Here is a 17533-nt window from a genome sequence, read left to right on the forward strand (position 1 = left end):
TTTAATCGTAGGTATGGTCAACAAATACCAGCAAATTAATTGTTACTGAAAGCATGGCAGTAATGAGGTACATGTTTTTGACAGCTGGGCTGATTTTTTGGTGGGGCTTTTGATCCAGGTTTCCTCTCTTTATTCCTATGTTTTAGTGACATTGATGCCTGGTATTGGCTACAGTAAAAAAATATTTAATCTGCCTTCTGATGTGTAAAGTCCAATGTAAATTTTAAATTAATGTGACAGTGCAACATGCCATTAATCACATTTAATAACTTGTGTCATAATTTGTATCTAACTACTTTCAACTAATAGGATTAATGATGAACATATAACATGCAAAATGTTGTATTTTTTTTCTTAAAACTGATGTGCGATATCAAAATTTCCACATTTCTGTTTGTTTATTGATCCAAATTAATTTGTGATACTGTGTTATACCTTCATTTGAGCCAATTTTTTTTTTGCATACGCCAGTTCAATGTTGGCAGAGTCATTTAATGTTGTCCTGAAATCCTGTGCCATTTAAAATCCCAGTAGTTGATTACTGATGTAAAAGTGCATAAAATGAATGGGAATCAAGGTGAAATATTTAAAACTTAAAAAACTAAAAAACAAAAGGTTTGGTCCTTTAATGCTAATTTAGTCCCAACACGTTAAACTGTTTATTGATTTGAAGAAGCCTTAAAATTGCTCCTTTTAAATTTTCTTGTAAGGTCTAAAATCCACAGGGGAATGATGGGCTGACATGAATATCAGTAGACAAGTCTATTCAAGTTAAAAGTAATGTAATTTTATAAAATGATGCATTGCTGAACGGGCACGTTCTTAGTTGATATAACGTCAATAACCTGCTATTGTTTGTCCCATCATAATTTTTGTCTGTTTGAATTGTTGATTAACTATTTTTAAAACTGTACAACTTTTGCTTTCTAAAAGCCCTCCAAATGCTAATAAGTTGGGTTGGGTCTAATATTGTAAATACTTTTATATAAATATATTTGTGATCCTTTCATTGTCATTTTTACCACTATCCTCAAACCATTTTAAGCAAAACCCTGAACACCTCTTAGTTCTTCGAGGGTGCAGGTCTAAAACATTGCACGTATTGTTTTCACAACACGGGTAGCAGCATCCTTGTGTGTATATTATGGTAATAATCAATGGGATTGATTGAGTGCTCACTACGTGTAGAACAGTGTCCTAAACACTTGGGAATACAGTACAGAGTTGGAAGGCACGTTCCCTGCCCACAACGAGTTTACAGTCTAGATGTCTTGATACAGAAAGTACCTAACTTTCTGCATCTTTCAGATAACACAAAAGGAGGATTTTTTGTTTATTTTATTTTTGCCACGTTGGGCCGTCAGCGTGCCTTTACTAACTGAAGAGTTGTAGTTAACGTAAGAATAAAAATGATCATCAAATCAGGTGCATAAATGTTCCCTTTTTAGCTAGTGTAACCCCCTCTTGTATTGCCCCTCGGGGTTTTTATAATATAAGTTTAGCCTTTGGTGAAGGAAATGATATTTTTTAGAAATTTTAAAGGCTATAACTGGGAAAGTTCATCTGCAAACTTATCAGTCTCAAATCCTGGATTTTATTTAGTCGTCCAAGAATGTTGGTGAAGTTTCTCCACTTAGGGCCATCTCTTTATTTGGAGGGTCTGAGTTTGAAGGAATGACGCCAAACAATACTATAATATTGTTTCGGTTTTCCATTTTCTCTTGAGCCGTAACAATTCCTTTATATCCTTTAGCATAAAGACATAAGGACGTATGTCCTAAGGTATTCTAGACTGTAAGCTTGTCATGGGCCAGGGGAGGGTCTCCTAATTCTGTTGTACTGTACCCTCCCAAATGCTTAGTTCAGTGCTCTGCAGATAGTAAGCTCTCAAGAAATACCATTGATTGATTTGGTAGTTATAAATTTGACATATATCTCTTTTTAATTTTTTTTTCCACAAGGCTAGCTAAATGATGCTGTCCAAAGGAAATTATTCTTCAGGTAGCTGAAAGAATTGAATCTACAAAGTTGTAGATTTTTTTTTTCTGCTTTCGCGGACGTTTGAATCTGGATTTTGTTTCCTAATTTTTTTTTGCTTGTCCCTGGTCTTTGTTGTAGCAACTGGTCAATCATATTTTAACAACAGAACTACCCTGAGTTTGAGGGGAAAACTGCACAATGTTCTGTAGCGATTCCTACCTTGGATGGAAATTCTTGGTGTTTTGCTCACTGTGGTTTGAGAATAATAGTTTGGTTTAAGATGTTGTTTAAGGTGCCTTGAGGTAAATTTCCTCACTGGCCAAATGGGTTACTCTGCCCTCTCCCATATCAATGTGAAATTGCTTATGGTGGTGTTTTATTTGCTTTGTAAATTAAACCTGTAGTTTACTGTGTTTTTAATAGAGCCAAAATAAATTTTATCAGACATTGAGCATGCCTATTCAGGTAGCACATTGTAAATTCTCACAACTTTTTGCAACAATCAGTGAAGACACTCATTTAAAAGTGTTCCTAGTGAAGTGATTAGAGAAGCAGCGTGGCTCAGTGGAAAGAGCACGGGCTTTGGATCAGGTCTTGGGTTCAAATTCCGGCTCCACCAATTGTCAGCTGTGTGACTCTGGGCAAGTCACTTGACTTCTCTGTGCCTCAGTTACCTCATCTGTAAAATGGGGATTAAGACTGTGAGCCCCCCCGTGGGACAACTTGATCACCTTGTTACCTCCCCAGCGCTTAGAACAGTGCTTGGCACATAGTAAGCGCTTAATAAATGCCGTCATTATTATTATTAAGTGTGTCAATTGTCGGGGACTGTAACTGATTTCACTTTCATGGCAAATATGTTTATGGATTTTTATGTTTATGGGAAAAGTCGGTCGTTACTGTTGACCGATTTAGTGCTCCCCTTGAAGGGAGTGCTGGGGTAAAAAGGAGGTAAGTACTGTTCCCAGATTGAGGGAAAAAAATCTTAAAATAAGAACAGAAGCAGTAGTGAAGGGAGTTTTCTACAGTATCAAAAAATGGGTCTAATAGCCTGAGTTCAGTTCACATGGTGAATATAAGGTTGAGATTGTCATTGGTTTATTGTTTTGTACCGAATTGTGGTATTTGTTAAAGCGCTCACTGTATTACATACTGGAATAGATAAAAGAGCCTAAGGTCCCACTTGGGGCTGCCTTTGTCAAGTTGGAACAATATAATCCTTGGCAGGTGAGAGTGCTGGCTTAAAATGCCCTTTCTCTGCCCACCCTATTCTCATTCCCAGTTTACTAGGTTAATTTCAGTCCCGAGAGTAAATTTTTGTTGCCCACTAAAGTATGTTTTATGGTTCAATGGGGCAAAGGGTGAAGCACTTTAAAATGCAAGTGCCCACTATAATCAGCGGATGGCATTCATCGGCACTTACTGTGTGCCGAACACTTTACTAAGTGTTTGGGAGAATACGGTACAATCGAATTGAAAGACACGTAGCTTGTCCACAAGAAACTTAGTCTAGAGGGAACTAGAAGTATAGAAACCATGAAAGTAGTCTATAAATATGCCCGTTCTTGAGATGTAAATTCACCTGACAGTTTTCAGGAGTGTCTTAAAATTTTAGTTAACTTTTGGGGTCTCAATCAATGGTATTTTTCAGTCAGTTATAGTCATTGAGTCCCTGCTTTGTGCAGAGCACCGTATAAAGTGCCTGGGTAAATTCAATACAACAAAGTTGGTAGACATAGTCCCCGCCCCCAAAGAGCTGACATTACTGATATTTTTAGCAGCTCTGTAAAAGTCACGAGTTTTAAAGGGGCGACTTTTCTGTACATAAGTTTCCTGTACAGTCGCCCCATCTAGACTGACAGCTCATTAATCATAATCATAACTGGCCTTTGTTAAGGGCTTACTGTGTGCCAGGCACTGCACTAAGCACTGAGGTAGATCAAAGCCAATCAGGTGTAACACAATCCCTGTCGCGCACGGGACTCACAGTATTAATCCCCATTTGACAGATGAGGTAACTGAGGCCTGGAGAAGTTAAGCGACTTGCCCATGGTCGGAAAACAGACAAGTGGCAGAGCCGGGATTAGAACCCAAGTCCTAATGACTCCCAGTCCCGCGCTCTATCTACTAGACTGCACTGCTTCTCGGCTTGTTGTGGGCAGGGCACGTATCTACCACCTCTATTGTATTTATTTTACTCTGCCAAGCTCTTAATGCACTGCTCTGAACCCAGTAAACGCTCAATAAATACCAGCGATGGTGACTAAGTACCATTAATTGATTGATAGGTTATCATAGCACTTTCAAGTGTAGCCAAAGAGTTGCTTATGGTACATTTTCCTCTAATTTTTGAAAAAAAATTGCTCACCGGCTGACAGTTTTGTAGAGCAGAGTGACACTGCTTGAAAGCAAGGGCAATGAATTTATCCGCAATATGTAAGCCTTTTTGTAATTTTTCTTATGTAGAGGTACACTTTGAAATATTTAAAAGAAATGAACTGGATTGCTGCATGAGGAGTCTTTCCATTTGTTTCCTTTTACCGAAATTGTAAAATTTCCTTTTCACCTGCTCAAACTGTGATGCACAGTATTTACATCATACTAACTACTGAAACTGTCCCCAACTTTTATTTGTTCTGTATAATTAAAAATACTAGTTCCTTTTCATGCCGATTTACACGTCCTTAAATATGCATACATAACAAAGTGATTGCAAAGTTGACCATCCTCTGTGTGGGAGGTTCATGTGGTTGTGTGTTGCTCTGAAACTGGATAGAAGAGTTACGGGAGTTGTCTTTCTTTTAAAGAGAGAACAGCGTGTAAAACGGTACTATATGCAATGTGTATGTTTGGCCATAAAACTTTTCCCTCTGTATTTTTGTTGAATGGAGTTAATGACCATTTTCCTAATAAAATTTTAATTCAGAGGGATGTTTTTACCTTTTAGACTTTTTGACCGTTACCCACATAGATTGACGTGGGTGATCAAAAATTGGGCCTTTTTTTTTTTCTAATTGTGTTTGTTACGGGCTTACTAGGTGCCAGGCATTGTGCTGAGCCCTGGGTTAGATAGAGGCTAACCAGGGTGGACACAGTCTTTATTCCCATTTTACAAATGAGGGAACCGAGGCCCTGAGTAATTAAATGATGTGTCCAGTCACAGACAGACAGGTGGCAGAGCCGGGATTAGAACCCAGGTCTCTTCCGACTCCCAACCCTGTGCTCTTTCCACTAGGCCCCACTGCTTCTCAAAACCCCATAAATGAGAACTCTGCAAGGGGCCTACCCCTCCCTGCCCCCAAAAAGGACAAAAAAAAAGGGACAGAGCTGAATCCAGAGGACTTCGGGAGCTTCTGGATTCAAGCAGGGAGTTCTGTGACCGGGCAAAGCTGCTGCCCCAAATTTCTGGCCTATTTAAAAAGTCTCCTCCATAAGCTGTAGTCCCCTGAAAAAAACCCAGCCAATGTGCATCATGCAATGGGGAAATAAATTGTGGGGGCAGTTAAGTTGATATTGAATTAAAAGAAACAATACAACAGTCCGGTTGTATGGTCTTTCGCTCCACCCTACTTTTAAAATGCACCAATTAGTGAAATATCATTCCTGAAAATCACTTCTCTCCTTCCCAAAGATATTACTGGTTTAAATTAATAAAGTGACCCTCCAAATTATAGTGTGTGTGTGGGGGGGTAAAGGGTATCTTGAAATGATTCCTAGCAAAAATTACCAAGTAGTTCTTGCAAATCCAAAACCATTTTAGAATAGAGTTCTCGCAAACACTTTATGCCCCCCCCCCTTTTTTTTTTGTCTCCTGGAATTACTGTTTTAAAGTGTCTGGTGTTTGAGTGACCAATCATGTTGTCATTGGAAATGCGCTGAGTCCTTATTTAAATGTTTAAACTGTGAAGCTCTATTTGAAGTATGCATATTTATGTAACGGGTTATTTTACTATATCAAATTATGCCATTCAAATATCACGTGAGCTTTGGCAGCCACTAGTTTTGAATGAATTTAGTTTCTTGGACATTATTTTATGGTTAGTCTGAAACACTTCAAAAAACACCAGAGGGTGAGAATGGGGTGAGAGCGAAGGAATTTCTTCCTATTTGTATTTTCATTTACTGTTTTCAATTAAAGCCGTGTACCTAGATGTGGTCTTATTTAATTTATGCCCGTATTGATATACTTTTAATTGACAACTTTTGTAATAGAAGAAACGTGAATTATAACAATTGCAGAAATGACTGTACGCTGTTAAAATATTCAGCTGTAAAATGCCCGTTTCATTTTACATTGAGGATAGCATTTTCTGTTCAGTTGGTTAGAAATGGTGTGTGAGTGGATGAACACACAGCAGTAAAACCATCCGGGCACTTTTCCATTTATTTTTTGTAGTCTGCATTTTTTAGGAAACGCTCCTATCGATGTTTCCATCGTCGCAGAAACAGTAGCTGCTTGCGTGTCTCACAGTGGGCTTTTCGGATTGAGAGAGCACTATACCGTCCATTCAATTTGGTTTCTGTCGGGAGGCAGAGGGAATTGGGGAAAATATGAAGACGCCGTTGCCTTCTCCGGCAAAGGAGCCCTGAGTTTTCCTCTGACGGCCAAGCAGCTGCTGTTTCCGTGACTGTGTGGTAGATGACGGTCAAATAGCTGCACGACTTGTGTATGTATAGTTAAGCCAACATTTTCTGTGTATTGTGGGGAATAGCAAAAAATCTACATCACAAATTTTGACACATTACAGCTGAAGGAAGAGGAACGCCTCACAAGACAAGAAACATTCTTCATGGGAGAAAAACAGACGCTTGTCCGGCAGTTTGCTTCTGGGGACTGCACCGAACCCGTAAGGATTCAAGGATAAAAATGAACAGGAATAGATCTGAATAAAGCAAATCTGCATAAATGGTAACCAGTAGCTCTACTTTTACTTTTTACGTTGCTTACCTGTTTTATTTGAAGGAAACCTGTGTGATTTAAAAGTTATAGCTTTTGCAACTTTATTACTGGTTATATACTTTTGGCAATTATAATTGTGCAAGCAAATGGGGGGGAAAAAAGTCAAGTAAATGCTTGTTTTTTACGGTAGTTTGTTCTTGTTTAAAATGTTCATATGATAATGTCTGTAAACAGCACCACTTTGATTACCATAGATGTAGTGTTGTAATAAACTGTTTAATGGGGCTGATGTGTAAAGCTGTTCAAGTTATTTGATGTTTACACCTCAGGGAAAGTCTTGTGTTCAGCAATATTTAGAGATCATGTGACTAGAACAACATTTATACTGTCTTTAAAAAAAGCATCGCAATAGATTTTGGAAATGCATCAACCTAATCTTGCGTTTAATGAACCATACCGATTAAGTGTCGCACACTTAATTTCGATATTAGACTAGGCGATTAGCTGGGGTATTTAATATTTCTCTATTCTGCTTTTCGAGCAGTTTTTTTACCTAGGTGGCTTGTGAATTTGCTAAATGACATGTAAAACTGTAAAGACTGCAGCCTGACGTTCTGTGATGCAAGTAGTCAAGGCAGTGTTTTAGGATAAGGGAATGGAAAGTGTTCCCAGTTTTTAGTAAAATCCGCACAGTCTGCCATGGCACGCAATTTTATTACACTTAAAACAATTGCAGCTTCGAAAGGTAGATCGTTAGTGTCGGGGAGGTCTGACGGCAGTTTCAAGGTGGTACTGCAGTTGTTTACAGTTTTATATTGATGGTGTTTCTGGGTGTTTTTTTTTCCCCCAAACCATATGGGCAATGTATATACAGCTGTGCACCAGATACATGTGAGTAAAGAAGGCCTTAGTTTCCGTTTTCCAGGAGCTGTGCGTTCTGAGAGATGCCATACTCTCTTATTATCTTGGTTCGTAACTAGGATTTTTGATATATGTAATCTCCTGCACAATGTTTTGAGGAAATGTTTGTATCCATGCAGCCCATTAGCTCATGCTACAGTTAACTATCTGAGATTTTTCCAACCTATCTTAAAAATAAATTGCTTAGAAACTGCACCGGCACACTTCCAAGAGAAAAAAAAAAAAAAGAGAACCGGCTTACCCATGGATTTGGTCAGTTTTGATCTAAATTGGAAAACTGGAAATCAATCTGTGGTATTTATTGAGCGCTCACCATGTGCGGAGCACTGTACTTTGCGCTTCGGTAGAGGTGGTTAGGTACGATCCCTGCCCACGACGGACTTACAGTCCAGAGAACCCCCAATCTAGCCTGTCTGGTAGGCAGAGCCGAGAGTAAATGTACCAGGCGTTTAATTGATTATGAAAGTGATTTGTTTTTAAGATAAGTTTTAAAGGCCCCAGTGGCCTTAAAATTTTTGAAAAGTCTTTGAGAAAACTCTGGCTCTGTTTAAATTGTACCAAGTTTCAGACCTTGTTTGACTTTTCAGGCAAAATACCATATTTTGTGCAACTGGGGAAACTTGGCTTGGCACTGCACGTTCCTCTGTCATCTCTTATCATAGATCACTTTTTCATCCACAAACTGGCTGTTAGTTAAGGATTTATCCTTGTGCTTTTAACCTGAATTTTATTTCTTGATATTTTGATTTTGTGACCAGAATGTTCATGCATGGAATCACTGGTACCTGCCCAGACTATTTGCTGTCGGGGGAATTTTCAAACGCTTGCTCAACAGTGTTTCAAGTTAAACTACCTAGTACATGGAATTTTGAAGTTGTAACGATTTCACATCATTTTTATTTTCCTATTTTGTGCATAGGTTTTCGAGTAGCTCTGGTGTCCTTTGTTAGCTTTCTTAAAACTTTCTAAAAAGCCAAAGGGAAGGAATGTTGGCATATACTTATTTAAAAAGGCACTAGTTAATATTGATGGGGGCAGCAGGTAAGTAAATATCCACAAGACTCCTCTTCTGCAGTAGATGAATGATTTCACCTGAATATTAACTCCACACAGGGTGGTTTAAAATACGAACAGTCAGCCCTTTATTAATGTGCCTCGAGAGAGACTTTTAATCTTGGCTTATTTTATTTTCCATTTTCTCTTCTGCTGGCAATAAAGCTGTCAAAATCGCTTGCTCGTGAGGAGTTGGTCCATTATTAGGTCGCCGAAACAAAGTCAGTTTCTTTACTTTGTCTTGGCCAGACGAATAGCTGTCATTAGCAGTCCTGTCCCTTGCCTTTCTTGCTTCTCTTCATGTGCGGATAATTGGGTGGCGTGATTGATCGGTGCTTTGCACTTAGAAAGCGCTTAATGAATGCCATTATTATTATTGTGGGAGCTGCCCTTGGGCCTGGGAATTAGAGTAGAGAATCCACCCTTCTTGTCTTGCGTTCATTCATTCATTCAGTCGTATTTATTGAATGCTTACTGTGTGCAGAGCACTGTACTAAGCGCTTGGGAAGTACAAGTCGGCAACGTATAGAGACGGTCCCTACCCAGCAACAGGCTCATCCCTTGGTTCATCATCATCATCAATCGTATTTATTGAGCGCTTACTGTGTGCAGAGCACTGTACTAAGCACTTGGGAAGTACAAGTTGGTTCCGTTTTTATCACCGTCTCTCCGTCCCCAGAATACTTCCGGCATGGCCCAAGAGCACCAGAATTTCAGGAATCCACCCATTAGGACTCTGAAGTTCGATGTGGGCAGGGAATGTGTCTGTTTACTTCCACAAGCGCTTAATGCAGTGCTCTGCACACAGTAAGTGCTCAATAAGTGCGATTGAATGAGTGAATGCCCGCTTTTTTAAGGTCCCTTGCCGCCTCCCTCATCTGTCCATCTGTCCACACAGTTACGTGTCTCGTGATCTGAAAGAAAATTCTCTTGCAGGGCTCCTACAAAATTCCCTCTGCCAAGGGCTGGGGGACGGGGGTTTGGGGTGGTGGTGGTATTTCTCCAAAAACGGGCAAAGCGGAAAACGTTTTCTTTGCTTTTCGAGTACAAAAAGAGTCTGAAGAGGTCAGCTCTTAAACCCTCCAAAAGAACAATGTCGAGATGGACTGTGCATCTCACTCTAAAGGGCTCCTGAAAACGTGTGGTGCCTGGGCAGATTTGTCGTCAGGTTACCTGATGACTCGGTAATGAGTATCTGAAGGGTGCTTTTAATTATTACTCAAGCGTTTTGGAATGAAACTGTATCTAATGTACTTCTGTGGGTGATGTGTGATAACGGTGGAGGTTGATTTTTTCCACCGATAGTTTAATTGGAACTGCCTGCTATTTGGAGTAAGGAGTTTCATAGGTAATATCTAAAATAAGGTGTTATTCCGTGGCTACTGATCTATCTCACTTATCCTAAGCTTATCGTTTACCCTATATCAATAAGGAGGCTTTAGATAGGAAGCTGTTAGGCAGTTTACATTTTAAACCGTAAAAGCCAGAAAACTGTACATGAAGTATAGCTAAGGTTACTGTTTTAATTAGTCTCCTGTGGAGAGTGTTTCTTGACCTGTCAGTCTTTGGTGACAGTTCCTGAATAAATAGGGAGGTTTTAATGGAAGTTGTCTAATCTTTTGTAGTGAAAGTTGGGTTATTCAAAATTCAAATCTTTCCCCTGTGTATTTAAATGTGCCAATAACCTATACTGTAGATTATTTTTTATGACAAGATGCTAGAGGTCCTATATTCTGGTTTGGATGAGGTGGGTGGGGTGGTTTTTTTTTTTCTCTGACATTTTGGACTCGATGGCTAGTGCTTTTTCTGTACCACATAAGGTGAGAAATCAGAATTATGTCTAAGCTTCACCTTAAATTATTTTAAGAGGAAGTTATGTTTTGACTGAGAATCCATGCCGTATTCTCAAGAGGATCGTGTTTTTGAAAGGCTGTTTATTTCCATTTCATTGTTTTAAGTAGGTGTCTCCCCAAGTCCTCTGTAAATGCGTTGTATGTGAATAACCGCAGACTTAAATGTTGTACATATTTGTCATTGTTTCTGGTAAAATACATGCAGTGTTTGTTTTTTGTTTTGTTTTCGTTTGTTTTTTAAGTCATTTTTTCCCCTTATTCTGACACTAGTCTGTTTGCCGTCAACCTTCAGTTTTGGCAATGGCTCTTAAAAATTAGCTTAACAAACTTGACTTTCAGAAGCCTTAGGCTAGTTGTGCATGAAACGGTCTATGAAAAAGTTCATGAGAATTGCAAATATGTGGCCTTAAGTTCAGCTTCACTTAGAATCTAAAGATTCGGGATTTAAAAGTCTGGAATATCTTGATGTAGGAGAGACACTGAAGAGCTCAATAAGCTGTGTTTCTGTGGGGAAATTCTTTAGATTTGTCTTTCCTGGCATTGGGAAGGAGCATCTTGGATTTTAAGGAATATTCTAAAAATTCCAACAGTTGTGGTATGCCTTTTATCCTGCCTGGAATCGTTTTGTGAGAGTTTGTCTTCTTCAAAACTTCAGGTGGTTGAAGTCTGCTATTGTAGCCTGAACCCATTTCAGTTTAATATTCTCTGTGGCTATGTCAGGTGGGGACGTCCTATTTTATTGCAGATGACTTTTGAATGAAAGTCTTAAAAATTTAAACGCTTCAAGTCATGTAAATCCCGAAGAAGTAATTGTAAGGAATGAAACATTTCCAGGGTTTGTACAGAAAGCACTGGAGAAATTCATTGGGGTTTTAAAAAAAGATAAATCAACCGTGCGTAGCAGCACAAATTGATAACGGAACATGCAAGTTAAACGGATGTGTTGTCTCGCTCACATTACATTACACTTTGTTGAATTCTATAGTATTGAAAAATACTGATGAAAAATTGATAATTCTTGCTTACTGGTTTTTTATCCTTAAAGGGTAATAGTATTAAAGGAGACAGGACCCTGAGTGTCCTCCTTTCCCTTTTTTCTCTCCCTTTAAGTTGGTGTCGGCAGACTATTTGAGAGCTAGGTTACAGTGTACAGCTCTGTACCTCTTGGTACACTGTACAGTGGGAAGACCCTGATAGCAAACGGCACACCGCGATGGGTCTCGATTTGAATTTCGAAATGCAAGAAATTTGTCAGTAACCGATCGGTTTAATGCCAGCAGGCCAAAGAAAGCCTTAGGATTTTAGTGATGGCTTCATATGATTCTGTACACAGGTAAGAAGAGTACTTGACCAAATGGGCATTTCTCAGTTAACGTCCAGGCGGTCGAAATTTCCGAATGAGAGGCCACTGAAGCCCATTCCGTTCTATAGAAGGGTTTGCCTAGTTGACATTTTTTGTTAATGTTCATGTTTTTGTCTTCATTTTTTCCTCTCTCTCCATTTAGGCATTTAGGTGACTGTTTAGCAGTTTACCGTAGGATCACTGTTGGTCTTAAATTGCAACAATAGTGACAAGCATGGTATTTAACTTGTATTGGAGAAATAAAATGCAGTTTTGATAAATATTTTGCGGTCTGTCCTTTGTGGTATTATCGCCTGTCTGTCTGAATGCATCCAAACGAATAAAGTGCGACGGAAAATCGGGTCTGTCACTGAACAGCCTCCCCTGCATGTGCACCAAGATTACCTTCTAGAAGCAGGGAGTTTCTGCCTGGTGTTTTAAAAAAATAATCCTAAAAAAGATCGGATTTAGACTCTGCCTTATTGGCTATCCTCTCGGATAAGTAATCTCGGAGACCTTTGTAGGAGGACTTATCTTGAGTGTTAAGCTGTAAGGGTAGTATTTAGAACGTTATTTTCCGTGCCCTTTGGATTATCTTGTTTTACGCCGTCGAGTCGTCTCCGACTCATAACGACGCCACGGAGGCATCTCTCCCAGAACGCCCCCGCCTCCATCTGCAGTCGTTCTGGTAGTGTTCCCATAGAGTTTTCTGGGTAAAAATACAGAATTGGTTTACCATTGCCTTCTTCCACGCAGTAAACTCGAGTCTCCGCCCTCAACTCTCTCGCGTGCCGCTGCTGCCCAGCATGGGTGAGTTTTGACTTGTAACTGATTGCCTTCCTCTCGCTAGCCACTGTCCAAGCTAGGGATGGAATGGGTAGGCCTCTGCTTGGCTCTCTTCCCCGTATCCGAGACTGGTAGAGTGCTGGAAACTCTCCAGGTGTGACCCTGAGAGGTTTGAGTTATCTAGTAGTATCAACGCCATCATTGTCCATGGAAAAAAGGGCATCCCAACGTCTCCTGATGGATTAAATAATTATTGTATTTGTTACGATGTGCGAAGCACGGTTCTAAGCACTGGGGTAGATACACGTGGGGCTCGGGCTTTTAGTAGGAGGGAGACTAGGTATTGAATCCCCATTTTACAGTTGAAACTGTGGCACAGAACTGACGTGAATTGCCCAAGGTCACAGCACGGGCAAGTTCGAGCCCAGGTCCTCAGGCTCTTAGGCCTGGGTTCTTTCCCACAAAGCCCACGCTGCTTTAAGATATTTTTGGTCAATCTGGAAACTTATTTAGGTGTCAATTCTCAGAGAAGGGATTTGGGAGCAGAAACAAACAGGAAGGGTGGGTATGTGGCGAGGGGGAAATTAGTGGAGGGCAAATAATACTAAATGTATTAAGTTGAGCTTTTTATTAAAAAAAAACAGCATTGTTGAAAGCAGGCGAAGCCAATACGTGTTCATCCAGCTCTCGGTAAAATCCTTTAATCATTGCAGAGTTTTTACCTGCAGTGATCTTTGCCATTCAGCACTTGTTTGTTGTAACTGAAGATGAGATTCATCCACTTTATTAAAGCACCAAGACCTCCACTAAAGCAGATTTGAAGATTGGGGCTCATTGTTATTAATCATTTCCATTTCTTACTCTCCGTAGTCTTTATGGATTGAACTGCAATGTGTCTGCGGTATTCTCAATTTATCATCTTAATTCAGTTGGCAGTATCTCCCTAAAACCCTGCAGCAGTAAAGGTGGCTAGGTAAATATTAGCCATGGGACAGGGACTTATCATACTGATCATCTTGTATCCACCCCAGGGTTTAGAATGGCTTTTGGCACGTAATAAATGCTTTATGCTTGCCGGCATTGTCTTTGGAGATATTTTGACAAAGGACTGAGTCAGTTCCTGAAGGCCGTGATCAAGGGCAACCCTTTTTTTTTTTCCTAGGGAATTTTCGCGTGAAAGAGACGCGGTTGATTGATTTTTGTTTTGGCACAGTTCAGGCGAAAGAACAATATGTTAATTTTAAAGGCTTAATAGTTTGGGCAACGCATACATGTAGCCCTGTCTCAGGGAGTGCTTTGCTGGTGAGTAAGTTTGCCTGTCTGACATATAAGATGGTGCTGGGAGGGTTCAGTCAACCCTGAGAGTCCTGGTGGGTTAGCGCTGCAGTTGTACCTTGGCAAGCGCTTAGCATAGTGTGCTGCACGCAGTATCGCCGATTGACAGATTGGAGTGAGGAGAGGAGAGTCACCGGTTTTTCTGGACTCCTCCCTATCGTTAGCTGGCTAACGAGAGGAGCAGCGTGGCCTAATGGAAAGAGCAAGGGCCTGGGAGCTGGAGGACGTGGTTTCGAATCCCGGCTCCTGCTTCGTGTCTGCTGTGTGACCTTGGGCAAGTCACTTAACTTCTCTGGCCCTCAGTTATCTCACCTGTAAAATGGGGATCAAGATTGTGAGCCCTGTTAGGGACATGGACTGTGTCTGACCTCATTACCTTGTATCTACCCCACTGCTTAGAATGGTGCTTGGCACATAGAAAGTGCTTAACAATTATTTATTATTATTTATCATTCAGATTTGACGGCAGAGCTAAAACACATGGAAACTCATTGAAAACTGCAGCCTTGCATTGATCTTTACTGACTGCGACCTAATCCAAGAAACAAATCTTTTCCCCCCCCCCATGTAAGCCCCAAGATCAGTATTTGTTCTAATATCAATAGGAAGTACTTTGCGATCGTATTGGTCTTTTGACTGATTAGCAGAAGGTGCAATCAGTGGAATTTGTTGAGCGCTTATTGTCTGCTTTGTGACCTTGGGCAAGTCGCTTCACTTCTCTGAGCCTCAGCTACCTCGTCTGTAAAATGGGGATTAAGCGTGAGCCCCAGATGGGTCAAGAACTCTCCAACCTGATTTGCTTGTATCCACCCCAGTGCTTAGCGTATAGTAAGCACTTTACAAATACCAGAATTATTATTTTATTGATCATTATTGTGTGTAGAGCATTGTCCTAAGAGCTTGGGAGAGTACTGCGCAGTTGTTAGGCACATACTCCCTGCCCGTACGGATGATGCAGTGTAGAAAGGAGAGACGGACATTAAAATTGTGTACAGGCACACAGCTGTTGTAGGGCTGAAGGTGTGTTGAGTATTCAATCAATCAATCGTATTTATTGAGCGCTTACTGTGTGCAGAGCGCTGTACTAAGCGCTTGGGAAGTACAAGTTGGCAACATATAGAGACGGTCCCTACCCAACAGTGGGCTCACAGTCTAAAAGGGGGAGACAGAGAACAAAACCAAACATACTAACAAAATAAAATAAATAGAATAGATATATGTACAAGTAAAATAAATAAATAAATTCAGTTCAAGTGCCAGGACAAAGCAGAAGGGAATGGGAGTAGGGGAAATGAGGAATGCCTCTTGGAGATGATAATAATAATGACATTTGTTAAGTGCTTACTGTGTGCCAAGCACTTTTCTAAGCACTGGAGCAGTGTTTTGAAAGTGAGGTGAGTGGTGGTCTGTCAGATATAGAAGCAATATGGCCTAGCAGAAAGAGCCTGGGCCTGGAGCCACAGAGGACCTGGGTTCTAATCCTAGCTCCGCTACTTGTCTGCTGTGCGACCTTGAACAAGTCACTTCACTTTTTGGGCCTCAGCTCCCTCATCAGCCAAATGGGGAGATTCGGTCCATGTTGTCCCTCCTCCTTAGGCCGTGAGCCTCATGTGGGACCCGGTTATTTTGCAGCTACCCCAGCGCTCAGCAACTTGGAACCTGAAACACTTAAGTACCATTAATACTCTTATTATTCTGATATTTGTGAGTGGGGAGTTCCAGACCAGCGGGTCGACCTGGACCGTGGATTATCAGCTTGAAGAGTTGCCATTCGTAACACCGAATTCAATATTGGAAAATATGTAGTTGTCGACACTCAGCTGATTTTCAACTTTCTCTCCGTGGCTGAATTTGCAGGTAAGACTAATAAAATTAATATTTTCTGATATCAAGGTATTTAAATAATTCGTGGATACCGCCCGCTAGTGGTCCATCTTTGCACTACCTGAAGGTCACTGATAATAATAATAATAATAATAATGGCATTTATTAAGCGCTTACTATGTGCAAAGCCCTGTTCTAAAAAGCCGTTTTGTAGCGCTAATTTCTAAGATTTCTAGACAATTAGTAAACATTACACAGCATCTTCTGCAGGAGATTGAGACACCTCGCTTAGTGAAATGAATACCGTTCACCTAGGACAGAGCCAGCCTTAGAAAGTGGGCTATGATTTGAGGATGCAGAAACTTTCCAATATGTGAGGGGTGGGGGTGTGAATATATGTCCGTGCGTATATGTCAACTTAAAATTATTTTGTCTATCCGAACATTTGTATTTGATCTGTTACAAGCAGTCCTTGGGGGAAGATATATTGAATTACGACAAACGGCACTCAGCATCTGACTTAGGGTCAGCCCCTTACCCACCCTCAGGTCTGGAATGCTCTCCCTCGTCGTCATCATCGTCATCATCATCAATCGTATTTATTGAGTGCTTACTATATGCACAGCACTGTACCAAGCGCTTGGGAAGTACAAATTGGCAACATATAGGGACAGTCCCTACCCAACAGTGGGCTCACAGTCTAAAAGGGGGAGACAGAGAACAAAACCAAACATACTAACAAAATAAAATAAATAGAATAGATATGCACAAATAAAATAAATAAATAAATAGAGTAATAAATATGTACAAACATATATACATATATACAGGTCATAATAATAATATTATAATGATGGCATTTGTTAAGCGCTTACTATGTGCCAAGCACTGCTCTAAGCACTGGAGGGATACAAGGTAATCAGGTTGTCCCACGGGGGGCTCACAGTCTTAATCCCCGTTTTACCGATGAGGTAACTGAGGCACAGAGAAGTTAAGTGACTTGCCCAAAGTCACACAGCTGACAAGTGGCAGAGCCGGGATCTATCATCTATCAGTCAGTGGTGTTTATTGAGCACTTACTGTACATTCATTCATTCATTCATTCATTCGTATTTATCGAGCAGTCAGTAGTGTTTATTGAGCACTTGCTGTACATTCATTCATTCACTCGTATTTATCGAGCAGTCAGTGGTGTTTATTGAGCACTCGCTGTACATTCATTCATTCATTCATTCATTCGTATTTATCGAGCAGTCAGTGGTGTTTATTGAGCACTTGCTGTACATTCATTCATTCACTCGTATTTATCGAGCAGTCAGTGGTGTTTATTGAGCACTTGCTGTACATTCATTCATTCATATTTAACGAGCACTTACTGTGTGCAGAGCACTGAACCAAGTGCTTTGAAAGTTCAGTTCAGCAATAGAGAGAGAGACAGTCCCTGCCCACCCCGGGCTTACAGTCTAGTGGGGGGGAGAGAGACATCAACACAAGTAAAGATGCATGAATATAAATAAATAGAATTATAGATATATACAC

At 40.4% G+C, this 17533-nt stretch overlaps 1 protein-coding gene across 2 annotated transcripts in view; it reads left to right on the plus strand.

Annotated features, from left to right (window-relative positions):
• CPSF6 (cleavage and polyadenylation specific factor 6) overlaps positions 1 to 9031 on the plus strand; it is a 38216-nt gene extending 29185 nt beyond the window's left edge. For both annotated transcript variants that reach the window (XM_038756624.1, XM_038756625.1), the window contains exon 10: positions 6729 to 9031. The gene's annotated coding sequence lies outside the window, so the exon portion shown is untranslated. The remainder of the gene's footprint in view (positions 1 to 6728) is intronic.
• The last annotated feature ends 8502 nt before the right edge of the window (positions 9032 to 17533 follow it).

Source organism: Tachyglossus aculeatus, chromosome 14, assembly GCF_015852505.1.
Source record: "Tachyglossus aculeatus isolate mTacAcu1 chromosome 14, mTacAcu1.pri, whole genome shotgun sequence".
In the NCBI taxonomy this organism is placed as follows: Eukaryota; Metazoa; Chordata; class Mammalia; order Monotremata; family Tachyglossidae; genus Tachyglossus; species Tachyglossus aculeatus.